This window comes from Rhea americana, unplaced genomic scaffold, assembly GCF_003343005.1.
Source record: "Rhea americana isolate MKP2758 unplaced genomic scaffold, rheAme1 scaffold_64, whole genome shotgun sequence".
Lineage (NCBI taxonomy): Eukaryota > Metazoa > Chordata > Aves > Rheiformes > Rheidae > Rhea > Rhea americana.
Window position 1 is genome coordinate 4,220,244 of NW_028186801.1, and position 15,840 is coordinate 4,236,083.

General features: G+C 42.6%; 1 long non-coding RNA gene across 1 annotated transcript; it reads left to right on the top strand.

The window, feature by feature from the left end:
- Positions 1-71: 71 nt before the first annotated feature.
- LOC146586897 (uncharacterized) lies at positions 72-10,154 on the top strand. The gene is made up of 3 exons (XR_014897743.1): positions 72-514; positions 7,478-7,675; positions 9,736-10,154. It is a non-coding gene; the product is annotated as an uncharacterized LOC146586897 (long non-coding RNA).
- Positions 10,155-15,840: the final 5,686 nt, after the last annotated feature.

Genomic DNA, 15,840 nt, shown 5'->3' on the forward strand with positions numbered 1-15,840 from the left:
AGGCAGGTGCGCGAGACCCCGCCCGCCCCCTGCCCGGGGAGGGGGGTGGAATTAACCGTCCTCCAGGGGCCGCCCCGGCGCGGGCGGCCGCGCTGTGTGGCCGGAGCRGGCCTGCTCCCGGCTCGTCGCCTGCTCCCGTCGCCGCGGCAGGCTGGTCACGGCACAAGCACCCACCCCGGGCCACCAGCAGCAGCCACCAGGGCTCTCGGGGCAGATACCGGGACCGCAGCACGCTTCCAGGCCCGACTCAAACAAAAACATACACACGCGTGTATATGTAAATATATGTATATATATATACATACATACACACACACACACACTGAACACTCACTGTGGAAACGGCRTACAGAACGAACCGTCCGAGGTGCTGCGCTTTGCAAGAAGGCAAACAAAAGTAGACTCGCGACCGCAGAAAAGATTCATCGATGTTTCCACATCTCTGATGGCGATCTARAAGAGAGGGTTCAAACATCGCTTATGTTCGCAGGCATGTGAGGACAAGGTTGCGAAGGTCGGAGTATTTTGTTACCTTGAGAATCTTCAAAAAAAAAAAAAAGGGAAATTAATAGGTCTGTATTAAATTGATACACTGTGATAAAGTTACAGGATTACACAATTAGAAAATGAATTATTAACTGGATACTTACCCAGAGATTTTCATTCGTGGCACATGCATTTCTCCAAATGAGGTCTTGATCCTGTCTAATATATGTAATAGTTAAAGACTGAGCTATAATGCATATGCACACGAGTGGTGAAATAAGGCCGCATAAACAACTAATGCGTGTTAAAAAAAAAGTCTGTTTTCCCAGTTCTACTACTTCATCCAAAAAGAAGGTACTACTATTCTAATCTTGGCTTGACTATGTCTATAAACCATCATTACTGCAGCCCTGACAACCRTTCAGGCAATTTTATGGCTTTGTGGCAGTTAACCTGTAGACTTCACTCTTTTCCTTTTGAAGTCCCCCATCTGTATCTTGATTTTGGTTTTTTATGTCTTCAGAATCAGTAGTCAAAACATTAGAAGGCTTCTGTAAACAAGGCTCCATTTTACCACTGTTCTGATTAGATGGCCAAGAATTATGCTTCAAATGACAGCAATATTAGCTGTATTATGGCTTACGTTTTTGTCAGTAGCARCTGAACTGAACTGAGTGCTGCAGTGGTGAGTAACTTCAGCAAAAATAATAATAATAATGTGAGCAAGATCTTGTCCCATTCATCAGTTAAGGAATCTAGGCCACATTCCAGTCAACTATTGAAATGTTAATTATCTTGACAGCTTTTGACTGAATGTGAAAGAATCCTGTTTGACCAGTCCTGCAAGACACAGCCATTCACAAATAATATTCTTAGCCATAGCTTTCACAAAGCAAAAAGTTAATTGAGGGCAAAATAATATGACAAAGGCAATGTCAAAAGGCAAAGACATCAATGTAATTTATCATAAATATATTACCTATAAATAGTAGTATCTTTTAAAGTGTTCTTCAGTAGATTAATCTACACTGACCACAGATGGGAGAGGGAAGAGGGGGAAAGCCAGTTAGGCAGCAAAAAAAAAAAAAGCTAGAGTCATCATCCATTGCTTTTCTGAAAGCAATCTAAAACCAAGATACCAGGTAGAGCAGAAAGTGATGTATTTGAATAACAATATAATTTGAAGCTTGTTGTGAAAAGCCTCAGAGCAGAGATGTTCAGTTTGAAGAGCTACAGTCTTGGTCCTCCAACCTTTARAACAACTTAACTCACCCATATTGACATGCAATAGAGCCCAATCAGTACTATCAGAATACAAGTTGCTGAAATTAGAAGATACATCAGAAAGCTCATTAAAAACTTGATTGCAAAAGAGACCTGACAAGTGGAATCAGAAGTTGGAAATAATGTATCAAGCCTTAGTAAACTGACAGGAGTCTATAATTAGGATCTGTAATCCGATAGTTCTTAATCCTGTACAAYGACTTTACTTAGCATGACAGTCTGCTGTGCTAACCAGATTAGACATCTTACATTTCAAGAAATAAAAGGAATACAGTTCTAAAGGCATTTGACTATGCTAAAGTTAACCATGAATAGATTTATTTTGTCAAAGTATTCCTGTATTTTGCTATCTATAATACTTAGAAAAGTCAGCAAGAAACTGCAGAAAATAACTGACTTGATTAAAACTAAGAGTTGAAACAACTAGATTTAAGTTCAGATACAGTAATAAAAATTAAAGCATGTATTAAAAAAAAAAGAAAGAAAAAAAAGAAAAGAAAAGAACTTTTAGGCAACCCTTGGTTTCTTCCCAAGCTACACATAAGCATCAGGGAATAGCAAGAGTGGGGCCACTCCACCATGGAAAACCAGCTGGGACCAAGAGTGGCCCCACCAACAAGGGCACATTCATGCACAGTGCTGGGATGTCATTCATCTAGTGACCATCAGACAAGACAAGATTTTGAATTAGGTCCAGGATCCATTCAAGAAGTCCAGCCAGGAACAGCAGAAGGCAGGACCAAAGATAAAGGCACCTATAATGTAGGTCTGAGGCTCATCTAAAGGGGAAGGAACAGAAACAGGCTCACCCAAAATACAGCTCAAGCAAACACTGCAGTCCAAAACCCAAGCTTAAATGAAGCCCCTGGAGCCCCTTTCTACTAAGGGTCCCAGGTGAGGCTGGTCAGGGCAATTAAGGCTTATTAGTGCCTTCAGGGCCCTAGCAGTCAGACACAATCAGGCAAACCAAAAGTCCTTTTAGAAACAAAACATACATCACTGTCCTTCTAAATGATCAAACTCACTGTTGCTAGTAGAAAGTTATGTACAGTTTACACCTTTGGTGGAATAAAATATGCTACAAATGCTGTCTCTGAATAAATAGATATAATTTGACAGGACCATTCAACAAAACTGCCCAATGTATAAAATCTGGAGGATAGAATTTGCTGATATTGCGTTGTTTCTAATAACCATTAGTATTTGCTGCTCCCATCAAATCTGTTCACTCAGCTTGTTGAATCAACCCATGCGTTCCTTTCAGGCTAGCCTTTCAGGCTTCTCTGTCTGTCCAAGTCCCCTATTGCATTTAAACCATCCATGTGAGAGAGTGTCTCCAAACGCAGCTGTGTGCTTCACTAGTAGTTACGTTCCACTGGACTTTCTATTTCAATGAGGAAAAAGCACAGGGGACAAAGGTATTACATAAAGGCTAGACCTAGACCATAGCCATCTTCTCTGCTCAAAGCCCGGAGCGACTGCAGGACTTTAAAGAAGTGACATGCAGTGTTTTCCTTTAATCTGACTTGACTTTAACAAAAGCTTCTCACATACACTCAAGGACACAAACGCTGCTAATCAAACTGTTCCTCCTGCAGGTTGGGAGGAACAAGAGGAATGAGGTGGTTGTTTTCTCAACAGAAGGTGTTTGAGTGTGTGGTGGGGGAGGATGCCTCAACAATTTCACAGATAAATAAACCATATAAGCTTTGAACTCTGTTTTCTATTTCCTTGAGGTACTTCTTGTTTGTTTCTTTTATTAGTTTTTAATATTGCACAATCAGTAATTATTACCTCACTTTCAAAGTAGATGTTACAAAACAATAAACTCAAGCAAACCAAARGATAAATGTATTAATAGAAGTCATACCTGCATTGCAACACAATAGGACAGTGAAAAGAAGCCAAGAAATGTTCTACTACATACATATAGGGAAATTAAAGTACAGAGACTATAGATCTTATCTATCCTAGAGATTTTTTTTTCCTTCTGCTAGTTCTGCTGAACCAATGCTAGCGGTTCTGGAAACCATAGCATAGACAAGACTTCCCCAATCAGGCATATTTTATCRGCATTTTAGCGAAGCTTTTGGAAAGCGAATCTAATTGGTACATTGGTATAAATAAGCATCCAGCTATGGGAGTCTTAAAACCACARTTCCTGTCTTTTTTACGGTCCCTGATTTAACTGATATAACATTAAAACCAATGAGGCCTTATTTTTCTTGAAATTTATCCACTAAAAAAACCTCCAGAATAAGAGTAAATAGACAGGATTCAGATTAAATACTSCTGACATATAGCCTGTTTCTCAAAATTTCTGGTAATGGAGATTCCACAGCTTCCCTAAGCAATGTATTCAAGTGCTGAACTATCCTTGGAGATAGGAATATTTTCTAAAGTCTAACCTAATCTCCTTTGCTGGAGACTAGGACAAGAAGTAATGAGCTTATCTCAGTGTATGCTGGAAGCAAAAGTCTTTAGCATATTTGAAGACATCATCTATCCCTCAATTTCCTTGAAGACTAAACAAACACAGTTATTTTAATCCTTTCTTGTAGGTCACAATTTTTAGACTTCCAGTTGTTTTTCTTGCTCTGTCTGGGCTTCTGCCCTACCAACTGTTTTTATGGTAGCAGAATGCTGCTTAACCAGCCTTTCTCCAACCTGGGCTTGTAACTTTGCTTGTGAACTTTTTTCCAAGTCCATTGAATCTTACTGAATTCTAATCCCGTTCTGAAAAAAATGCTTACGGCCCTTCATATCTTGCAAATTCAATAAGCATACTCCCTACTCCATCAACCAAGTCATTAATTAAAGTATTATCAGAACTAGGATGATCCTCTGAGAAAAGTTGCTTTATTTTATCAAGAAGCTATTAAAAAACGTGCTTTGAGTATGGATGGCAGATCAGTCATGCACAGACTTCGCAGTAGTTTATGCTGCACAATTTCCCTCTTTTTTATGAGATGTCATAGGCAGCAGTTTCTAAACCTTACCAAAGTCTTTCTATAGCACATATATTGCTTCTTTCCTATTTATCTTCGAATAACTTAAATGATTGTGTGCTCAAAGCACACAACAAATCTGCTGCAGAACCAAAACTCGTAAGCAGTTCAGTCCTCTCTTCTGTTAGACTTACCAACGTACTAAATCAGCATAGGAGATCAGAGCTTAAAATGATATCTAAAAAGTGAGTGTCCATTAAAAAGACAAGACTTGAATTTAAAAAATGTAAAATTGAGGAAAGAAAATCCTTTTATACACAGCACATAGCTATGCACAACCTGTAGAGTTCATTGACATGGTATAATAGGAATAGCTCTGTTCAAAAAAAGACAATTTAACCTTTTATATGGCCAGACAGAACCCAGATTATTTAGGGAAGATACAAATGAATACAGAATATCAATTATCATTTTCAGAGTACAAGGCAACTATTCACTGACAAGGGTTAGAAAGAAATTTCCCTTATGAGCAAGTTAGTTCATAACTGTCCATTCTGACCATAAGACTGATTTTCCTTTCATATATAAAATAAATATGACTTCTAATTTTTTTGAAGGTGCTTATAAATGTAAAAAAATACTAAATGGAAGAGACAAAAAAGCTGAAATGGCCTAACTAACTTATGTAAGGACTGACATGTGGTTGCATTTATCTTTAGAAACAAGCCAGGGACAGATCCAGAGTATGAATAAAAATAGTACAACATGTTCATCCCTAGTTGGAAAATGGCATGGATGCCAAGCATGAACTGAGAATCACAAAATCAAAGAACAGAATGTGTTTTCACCTTAAAATTAACCCCCCCAAAAAGCAAACTTTGCAGTTCTGACGATTCTGTTATTAAAATTGGAGAATCCTTTTGCCTGAGGCGATTCTAGAAATAGCTCCACCAAATACCCCCAGTGGTAACTATGAAAAACATAGGGCTAGGATTCAAGGATCCTATGTTTTATTCACATCTGTGCTTTAAATCTAGATAGCCTTGCCRTGCCTTAATTTATCTGTCTCGAAACTGATGTTTGTAAGACTTCTCCCTCCTCCCCCATAACATACAGTTATGTTCTAAAATTTAAATARTTAATGTGTTAAAATTCTTCATTTATTTCAGGCCAAAGTTGCTATAAAATTTAAAARTGTGGTCCTGATGAACTGAACTCTCCTTAGACTTGCTCCAAAAACAGGCTTCCGCAAAGGCTGCCAGTTATTGCTACACTCTTCCCTGTGAGGTATAGCTGGTCTTACAGAAAAGTTTTTGCAGTTACCAACCATTTCCTCATATGCCAGAAACACCATTTTATTCACCTGCAGTCCCGCATTATCTAGGCTGTATGGAAATTACTCCACTAGACATAAGAATACCTTCTTGTTCAGACAGTTGCTTCTGTTCTCCTTTGCCTCCCAGGCTGACTTGCTCATGGTGGCGAGACTTTGTGAGTTCAGCACGACACATCAGAGAGGCATTTCTGAAAAGCAACCTGAAACCTTTGCTCAGTCGCATAGACTAAAAATGCTGAGGCAGTATGTAACCCAGAGCAGGTCCAATTCCACAGAAGCAAAGGAGTACTCTGTTACATCTCCCAAACCTCAGCAAACGGCTCTCCAAAGTGCCAGTCCCTCCAGCAGTCTTGTCTCTGCGAGCATTTACAGCAGTGTTACCATGACTGGAGGTGTACCCACACTCGTCATGGCAGGAGAAGTCTTCCTCCCCAACACCAAAACAGTCAGAGCATGGGTCTACTCAGAGGAGTGGAGAGACATTCCCCGATCAGCACCCTTTGGTGCCCGTATATGTTCTGAGTCGTGTGCTGGAAACTTTGCAACAAGCTGTGCCCCTCTTTCCAGGGCAGGTTACGGTTTGTTTTATCTACTYGGGGATCACAGACTAAACCTCATTTGAGGCTTCTGGGGAGCAATGAGGCTTTTGATTCTGAATCAAAATAAATATACAGGGGACAGTGAATATTTTGCAAAAACTTCCAAGCCTATTCAGGCTTTTTTTCAGGGAAAAGTTGCAGAAAGCAGAGAACGAAAGGATTGGTTGCAGCACAGAGTTGAAATGTTTGAAGTAGTTGTCCTCAGAAAAAAGGAAAGGCTGGTTGTGTTTATCTGTGTGACTTTGCTAAACTCACTACTCTTTCTCCTGGGTGTGCCTTCCTCTCTTTACACACGGCTCTGCAAAGCAGAGCAAACAAAGTTCGGAGGGAACTGTTTAGCGTTGAAGTGTGCCGAGGAGGAAAGCCAGAACTGCTTGTGCCATTTAACATAGGATTGGCAGAGCCATCTGGGCTGCTGCGTGAAGTCCTCAGTTTTATCTCAGGGACTGTTTTCCCTCACTAAGGAATAATTCACAGGTATATCAAGTGCCATTTTTAATAACAGTAAATATTTTCAGGTTTTTTTGAACTAAAATCAGCTGAATAAGAAATCTTGTGAACTGTTCTCTTTACAAAGAAAAATTGATGGTGGTCAGCCACCCTAATGCAACCCTGTTTATGTACAAATACTAGAAATCCTGCTTTCTCGAATGGAGCAACAACAAAATGTTCACAATTCTAAGTGCTTTTCAGAAAACATATAATTCAAAAGAACTTGCCTTTTCTAAACGTTTTTCCCTGCAAATGCTTTTCTGTCTGTTCTCAGTCCCCAGCTTTTTTCTGAATCTGTTCTGTCTCATCTTTCCCTTTCTCCCTTCATACAGGTCTGCACAAATCTCTCTGCACAAGACACAACTCAAGAAAATCCTCCATCCTTATGGTCCCAATTGTGTTGCATGATGACATGTCCCTGCATTTTCGTTTGAGGCCCCCTTTAATTTGAAAGCAGACAAWGTTTAATCTGAATGAAGGGTACCTTCCTCCACCGGTTTCAGCATGGTTTAATCACTCCTCTAACAATGGTAATATGGTAAATCTCCCCAGAGCTTTACATCAGTCATTACTGCACAGTGTTATTCTCTTAAGGTCATGCACTATCTGGATTTCCATTCTTATAGGTGTTTTTTCAAATAAACAAATCACAGTACACTCMTAAAGGGAATTTCTTTAAAAAGTAAGCAAAGCTGTCCCACARCTTTGCATGGGAGAAAAATAACAGTTCAGTTCTACTGTTATGTCCATTGTGCATTATTATATATTATTATTATGTTTCCATGTAGGGAACAAGCAAGCAGTTACCATTTGCTGCTCTCAAAGAGTCAACAAAATACAAAATTCACTAAAAATACCAGATTCACTAAAATACTAGCCTCTTAAGACATAAAGGACTTCAATTTATGATGTTTCCCTTGATACCTCAAAATTTTCACCAAAGGCAAAAATGACTAAAATGACTGTTCTGCAAACAAAAATTCAATATTAACTGTAATGTGCTTAAAATTTTTTGGTATTCTTATAAAATGAATATTCTGACACTAGAAAAGATCCCATTCTCATCTCTTACATAGTCATGAAGAAGTACAGGAGACATCAATATACATTATAAAGCACAAGAGTATGCAGCAACCTTTAATACATTTCTGTGTCCACTATAACACAAAATTCTGTAAACATAATTTCTTCATTAATAATCAAAGAAATTAGGCTCCTGCATGATCCTGTATACAAAAAGGGCTGATTATGCATATAGCAAAGAAAGAGCTGTGTGTTCTCAGGCAAGCAAGGAAATTATCTAATATCTAATGACTGACATTGTGCAATTAGGTTGGAAACCCTGGTCATGTTGCAAGGTAAGATGCCATTGACTTCAGAAAAGCTAGTCCTTAGTGCAAAATAAGGACTCTTCCTTCCTCAATGCCCCTACTGACCATTTAGTTTTCACTTAAGCTAAAGCTATGTTGTTAATGCTGCATTCACCAGCTTGCACAGCCTTCTTTTGGGTAAAAAAGATAAAGCAGCACTTTGAGAAGTACGTCTCAAGTCAGGAGAAAGTTGTCTAAATCAATTCACGTACTGGCTGTTGAGTGCAGTTCCTGGACACCTTATTCCCAGTCACTTTGTTGATCCCATCTTCCATCAGACAACTGCCATGCCTTGACAGTTTGTTTTTGTGCATTTGTGCCTTATGGCAATAAAAGGATTGTCAAGGCTGCTAACAATCACACTAATAATAGCTCTAATACTAAACTCAGTGCTGCCAAATCAAAAATGATGTTTATTTCATTACAAGGAAACTGCAAAACAAAGTGCTTCTGAATATGATTTTACAGCACTCTAAGAATTAATCTGTTGCAGGCTTTATCCTGCAGACCGAATTCATTCGTAATCCTCTGAAGTATTCTACCATGTGACTTCCAAAGATAAAGCAGCTTACTTTAAAGGATATTTCTGCAGCCCACAGTGAGTGAGGCTAAGTATGGCAGTATCTCTCTCACTAGATTTACTTTTAATTATTGCAATTTCTCTTATGAAAGAGACTGTAGATATCACAGCAGCTCTCTACATGTTCATTCTAAGGCCAGGGATACTTTATGTTAACTTCTTCATTTGTTCATTTTTTTAAAATAGGAATTCCAACAGCAAGTGGCAGTAAGTAGAAAAATAATGCAAAACCTATACATCCTAGTCTGACAGCAGCTTCTTAATACTGCCTTTTCCCCAATATTTTAATTAYTCACTTCTTTTCAGTGAGAAAATTATTTCATGTTGTTCAAACCACATTTTACCCTAGTTATTACAGCATTTCTTTGGATACTGGCATTGTGCATTGTTGTTACATCTACTGAAGCTTCACTAACACACAATATGAATTAGTCTCTGTTCCAGAAATCTTCCAATCTAAATGAGCACAAAAATCAAGAGAAAAGAGGAAGAGCAGGAAGCACAAAGAAATGGAATAACTTGTATTTGATGGACTACTACAATCTATTGTACCATGTTGTTAAATACTCGTTAATGATACTAGCAGAAACCTGTCTAGTTACAYATTGCTAAAATGCTTTTGTCTCCATGTGATTTACAGGTGTCCAGAGCCCATCAACAGAACATAAATGCAAAATAAACCATTAGCAGTGAACTTCATCAGTGGAGCTACGTGTACACAAAAAACTTCTGAAAACTATTTTGTAGATGAGACTTCTCAAATTCTTGTCTTCAATATGCACTTAAAGAATGAAAGAACCTTCTTTGCTGCTTTTGGGTAGTGATACAGTAACTGCTAAGGACACCCATCAGGAAAGATCAAAAAAGGAAAAGAAGTGATCAAATTCATTGCAAATGGTCCTGGTTTACACACTTTACAAACCCATCCTTTTCTGATACCTTTCAGGATCATAGTATATAGAGGAAGAATGTCTGCGTGCTACCTGGCAGATGATACCTGTTCAATAATTCCATATGATAGTGAAGGTGTGATTATCTAAAATAAAGTGTTACTTATCATGTCTTGATGATATCTGGATTAATATTCTGTAATAAGAAGACTCCATACAAATATTTAAGTCATGTGCAGGATCTGCAAAGTTAATCTTTAAATACAAAGGTGAAAACAATAGAATGAAGAGCACTGGGATTCCTGCAGTTGATTGCCTTGCCCACTCTTATGAGATTTTAAGAGTTTGCCTTAAAGCTTGATTTGCTGCAGTAGACTCAGTTACCTTTAAAAATCTAGTAAATGTCATTACCATCCATATATCTTACAGTGGCATCCAGTCACACAGGAGAGAGGAGATAACAAAAATAAAAATCCCTACAGAAGTTGATCTTTTACTTCCTCCAAATATATCTATATTTAAATTCCCCTGTTGTCATGTACTTGCCAACTGCCTGCTAGCTAGTTAATCATTTGACACCCTATTAGAACATGCGTCTTCACTAAATAACGATTAAAGGGCAAAAAGAGCATTCAGATTACCAAGTGGTTTTTGGTAGTCTAGATCTACTCATTCTACAAATTCAGCAGAAAGAAAGGAGAGCATCAGGTATTTATCACTAGGGAAACATGAGTGAGGCTGCACACAAAAATCCCAGTGCTGGAAGGAAAAGAAGTGACTTGCCATAAGGCAGCAACTCCACTCAACTGCTGCTGGTTACGCTGCCACCAAGGAGGAGGCAGGGCCACCAGTAGGGTCCATGAAACCATCTCCTTCACCCTGCTGCATGCCAGCTCCAGCTTTTCTCCCCCCAAAAAACATGGGGCATCCTGCCCCTCAGTGGCACCGCAGCTGCATTCTCTGCTAACCACAAGAGTTGTACGCCATAGGGCTTCCTTATTATCCATTTGCTCAAACCAGGCATTTCTCACACTGTGGGATTATCGTGGTTCTGTCCACATCACCCAAAAGTGAAGGAACAGTCTGTTGTTGACCAGTATTTTCTCATAGCTCTTAGTCTTAGCTGACAACACTGATGCTTTTTGTTGTAACTCATCAGAAAGCATTTGCTGCTGTTTTGCACCCCCCAAGTCCCCCTCTTTATCCTCTGCCTTTAAAGCAGAAGGCAACTCTTAATAAGGGCTCGAGGAAAGGATTTTTGCAGAGCTCCATAGCCAGTCCGTCATGGACCTGGGGGCGAAGGAATTACTGTGAGAGCTTTCACAGCCCTGCTGTGATCAACGAGCTTTTAGAGCCCACAACTGACATGCTGGTAACGCCGTGGACTGGAAATACCAATATAAAGCTAAATGGAAAAGCTGGATTGAAATGTAAGCTTAAAATTTACAGCAATTTACACTCACTCATGCTAACACAATATTGACGTCAGCCAGAATAGGTAATAAGCAGGTAGTAGGTAATAAGACCAAAACAGGGTGTTTGCTGCAGAGCCAGCTGTGGAGCCAAATGTTTTGGGTCTAAGCAATTCTCCTAACAGCGACCTTAAAACACCCCCAGCACTGGGAGGCTTCTCGTGGAGGTACCAGGATCAGGCAGCGTGTTTCTTCCGCGGCGGGTCGCCGATCGCTGAGCTGACCTGTCGCGTCCCGCCGTGGGCCGCACTTCAGCGTCTCGCCTGATCTGACAGCGAATTGTCGTCCTTCCCCAGCTGTCCCTGAGAAGAAAGGCAGACAGCAGCAACTTACTCCTGTTCAGACATCGGTTTTTATTAAATAAGCGCTCTCAGAGAGTTTTGTACCTTAAAATGGGCCTGTGGCAGAGAAGTCATTAAATTTGTCTCTCTTGCTTACTTTTTCCCTTTGCAATTTTTTAATTTCTGCCTTTATTTTGCAGCCACATGATTTCGTTCTCCACAGAGATTTTTGTCAACATCACGTGGCATCTCCTGGGTTTTCACGGTCTCTCACCTTTTGCTGCTCCCTCTCAATGCCAGGAGCCACCGCGGACAGACTTCATCCCGCTCCGACCCGGCCGTGCAAAAGCCCTCGCAGCGCTTAACCGCGTGCGATCGTTGATGGGATTCTTGGTAATAGCGGCTGTTCTCGCCCGGAAAAGGGCGATCCCTGCGGTACATCCCGGAGCCCCGGTTTCCCGGCTCGAACCGGCAGCAGAGAGCACGAGCAGAGGTGCACGGCCAGGGTGCCTTCCCGCTCGGAGGGAGCCCGCGGGGCTGGCGGATCCACCTCCGCGGRGCCAAGTCCAGAGCGAGCGGGGGTTTGGAGTCAGGGAGGAAAAAAACAAAACAAAACRAAAAAGCTCCCTTCTGGTCCCGTTTTGGGGACAGGAAGGGGACCGGAGAGCACTGGGYGCGCCGAGCCTCCGCGTCCAAATGAAATTATAGAGCAGGAAAGAGCAAGATCAGCAGCTGCCGCCGCCGCTTGCGTTTGTTCCCGGCGTAGCTGACAGCCCAGAGGGCTTGGCAAAAACACGCTCCCCGAAGCGCAAAGCCATTTTAACCCCCGCTCTCGGCGGTGCCGCGCGGCCGGCCGGCGCCCGTGCCTCTGCTCCSGGGGCTTGCGGAGCCGGCGCCGCAGACCGACCACCGCCACCACCACCACCCCGGGACGCCCGCGGAGCGGGGAGGCTCCGGCATTCGCCCTCGCGCGCGGGCTGCCGCGTCCGAGTAGCAGGTTAGTGGGTACAGGACGTGCTTAACGTGTGCTTGTGTCTCGCTCCAGACCGCTCTCGCGTGCTCCCTCGCTCGCTTCCTCTAACACGCCGCCAAGCAATAAATCGAGTGAAGCGACGGCAAGGGCTCGGGCTCGTTCTGCGCAGAGGCACCGTTTATTTATGTATTCTGCAGTGTCTCTTTAATGGTCAATTAGGGAACACCGGCTGCTGTTATTTTTTACTGTGGTTTCTCTCTTAATAGCAATGCAGCCTGAAATCCTCAGCTGGGCACGACTCCCATTTTCAATTGGACTCAATATTAATAGGAGAAGTGGCTTTTATTTTTAGGCATGTATGCTTAACAGCTTTGATTTTAGCAGAAGTGGAGTAAGATATAACCAACATTTTACTCTGCGCTTGCGTGAGTCCCGGAGAGGGCACAAACACCACGGGGAAGAAAGAGAAACGTCGCCGCTACGAGCCGAAGCGGCTGCAGGTGTAAAACGGGTATAACTGCTGCTCTGTCACCAGAAGCAGCGGGTCCCCCCCCAGCCAAAAGCCTGGCCCTGCGTCTGCTCCCGAAGCTAAGGGCAGCACGATTAACAGGGAAGTCTCCCGTGGCACCGGTGGCTGCCGTGTCTCATCTAGTGCCTCTGCCCTTCGGTGGCCCCGGCCAACAGCACGGAGCCAGGAATGTGCCGGGGGGCATCGCCGTACGTTGCCCTTCCTGCCGATCTCCGCTCGAGCTTTTTAATTTCCTGTGACCGTGAGTGATGTTGGAAGGACTCTCAGGCATCGTGCTGGCYCCGAACCAAGGGCCTGGGACCACCCGGCGAGACTCTGGTGCGTGGAGTTAGCCCAAAACTTCATGCGGTTGGGGGCGTCAGACCCAAGTGGTTGTGACTATCCCCAGAGRGGGAAAAAAACCCAAAACACAAGTACAAAGCTAAGTCTGTGCTTGCTGTGTTGTGAGTTATAATCGGCCAGGCACATTGCTGTCTTTCAAAGCTTCATGTAGTTTAAAGGAGTTTTATATCACCTAGTCTGACCTCATGTGTATTTTGGGACATTACATTTCACCCCAAAGCCCCTATATGAGCCCAGTGATAAACAGATCATAAACCATTTTGCTCAGCAGGAAGTTAAGATACAGCACATCACAAGCGAGGAAGGCGAAGAAAACCAAGGCCCCAAAGCCTGAACTTACTGCAACAGCCCCACTCTTACTTGCCCCCTTTCAGAAACGAAGCAAAAGCCGCTGGCTTCCAGCTACCCTGCTGGGAAGCACTGCTCCCTCCCCGGGAGGACGGCTCCTTCCTGAAGCTTGGAGGAGACCTGGGTTTCGTTGTAGTCACTGTCCTCCTGCAGAGCTGGGAATGTCGTGAGGGCCTCGCCGGCAGTGTCGTTCACCCCATGGACCATGGAGGAGGGGGATGGACAGCAAGCTTCATAGCTGAACAGGGCCAGAAGAGATCAGTAGGGACATGCAGCCCAAGCCCTATAGACCCTGGCTGTGTGAATCCTTCCAGAAGATTACCTTAGAGAGAACTAGCTACCTTCATCTTAAAGATCCTAAACCGCAGTGAGTCTGTCCTGTCCCAGTATTGGGTTGTTGCCACAGGTAGGAATTTATGTTTTACTTCAGACTGCACTTGGCTGGCTGCACCGTCTAGCCATTGCACCTTGTTACGCTGCGGAGTCCGGTTCCAGCCCTCACACTATCAAATATCTTTTCTATATCGAAGTTCCTACACACAGGAAGTTCCACCAGAGGTTTCCATTACAGACTGGATATTACTGGAGAGAGAGACACATTTCCTCCCTGCATGACCTGAACCCACATCGTCCCCGGTGTTAACGAGCAGGGACTAAAGGCAGGGACAGCGATCCCAGGAAACACACTGTAGCATGAACAATGTTTTTTGCCCCGTTCCTCCCGTAGAGCCTAGCCACAGACTTCTCCCATTGCTCATAAAGGGCTGTTTTGGCTGGAGAYTGGAAGTCTCTGCTTCTGCTTTTTGGCTGTTGCATCCTGACCGCAGGCTTTCTAGCAGACAGGACTGCGCTTCTGCATACCAGTCAGTCCATTCGGTTCCTGTGTTGCACTTTTTGGAGTTCAGCAAAAAAATAAAGGGATAGGCCAAGTCTCAGAAACAGAAAAACCATCATTTGGATGCTAAAGACTAAAACCCATGCATCTTAAAAAAAAAAAACAAACCCAAGGCCAAGCTGGCAAGCCTAGAGCAGGCACTCTGCGCACAAGAAGAGACAGTCTGTCAGTAATAAAAGGCTTATGGTGCCTTTTGCCTGCTGATTTCTGTGGTGATCAAAAGAAAAAGTGGCACTTTTACAACTGAATTTCCATGGCTGATTTTTGCATTCTGCATTGGAGACTTAGTCAAATAGCACAACATTCTGCCAAGTCATCCATTAACTATGGGTTCATATAGTTTCCTGAAAGTAAATGATCTAGGCTGCCATCAAGAAAATGTAGATAAGAATCATGTTTATGCTGGTGTCTTACATAGTAACTCCCTTGAGACTTTGTGCTTGTCATATTTACTCTYTTCCTTGAATGCTGTACAAAACTGCTTTCACCCCCATTTGGCGTTAGTTTATTTGTAAGCGCACAAACGTTAACTTATCATTCCTACACTAGGTGGGCAAGCAACAAAACTGGAGTAAAACATTTACCTATGTACTTTTAACACTGCCTTGCTTACACTGCCTTGCACGCTGCCTGCCTGAGCAGTCCCATGGCTTTTCTGCACAGCCATGCAATGCTGGAGCAACAGTATATTGATGAATATGTCTAGCTGCCAAGTAGAAAAATAGTAAGGCTCCCCAGCTGATCGCAGCTGCTGTGACAACTGTTAATGAAAGAGGCCGTCTTCAAATCCCCTCTGGTTTTAGATGAGTGCRATTACCAAAGCCAGCTGAAACGCTGGCTGGTGAGGCACGTGCGTTGGCGGAATTTAGTTTTACTTCTGTTGCTGGAGTTCTGACAAAGTTCTGAAAAATCACAAGCAAATTTGCTTTCTTTTCTTTGTTCACACCAGACTGGAGCAACCTGGGGGTAAGCAGAGGCCTCAACGGTGAGCTACGGCCCGGCGGCCGACACGGCC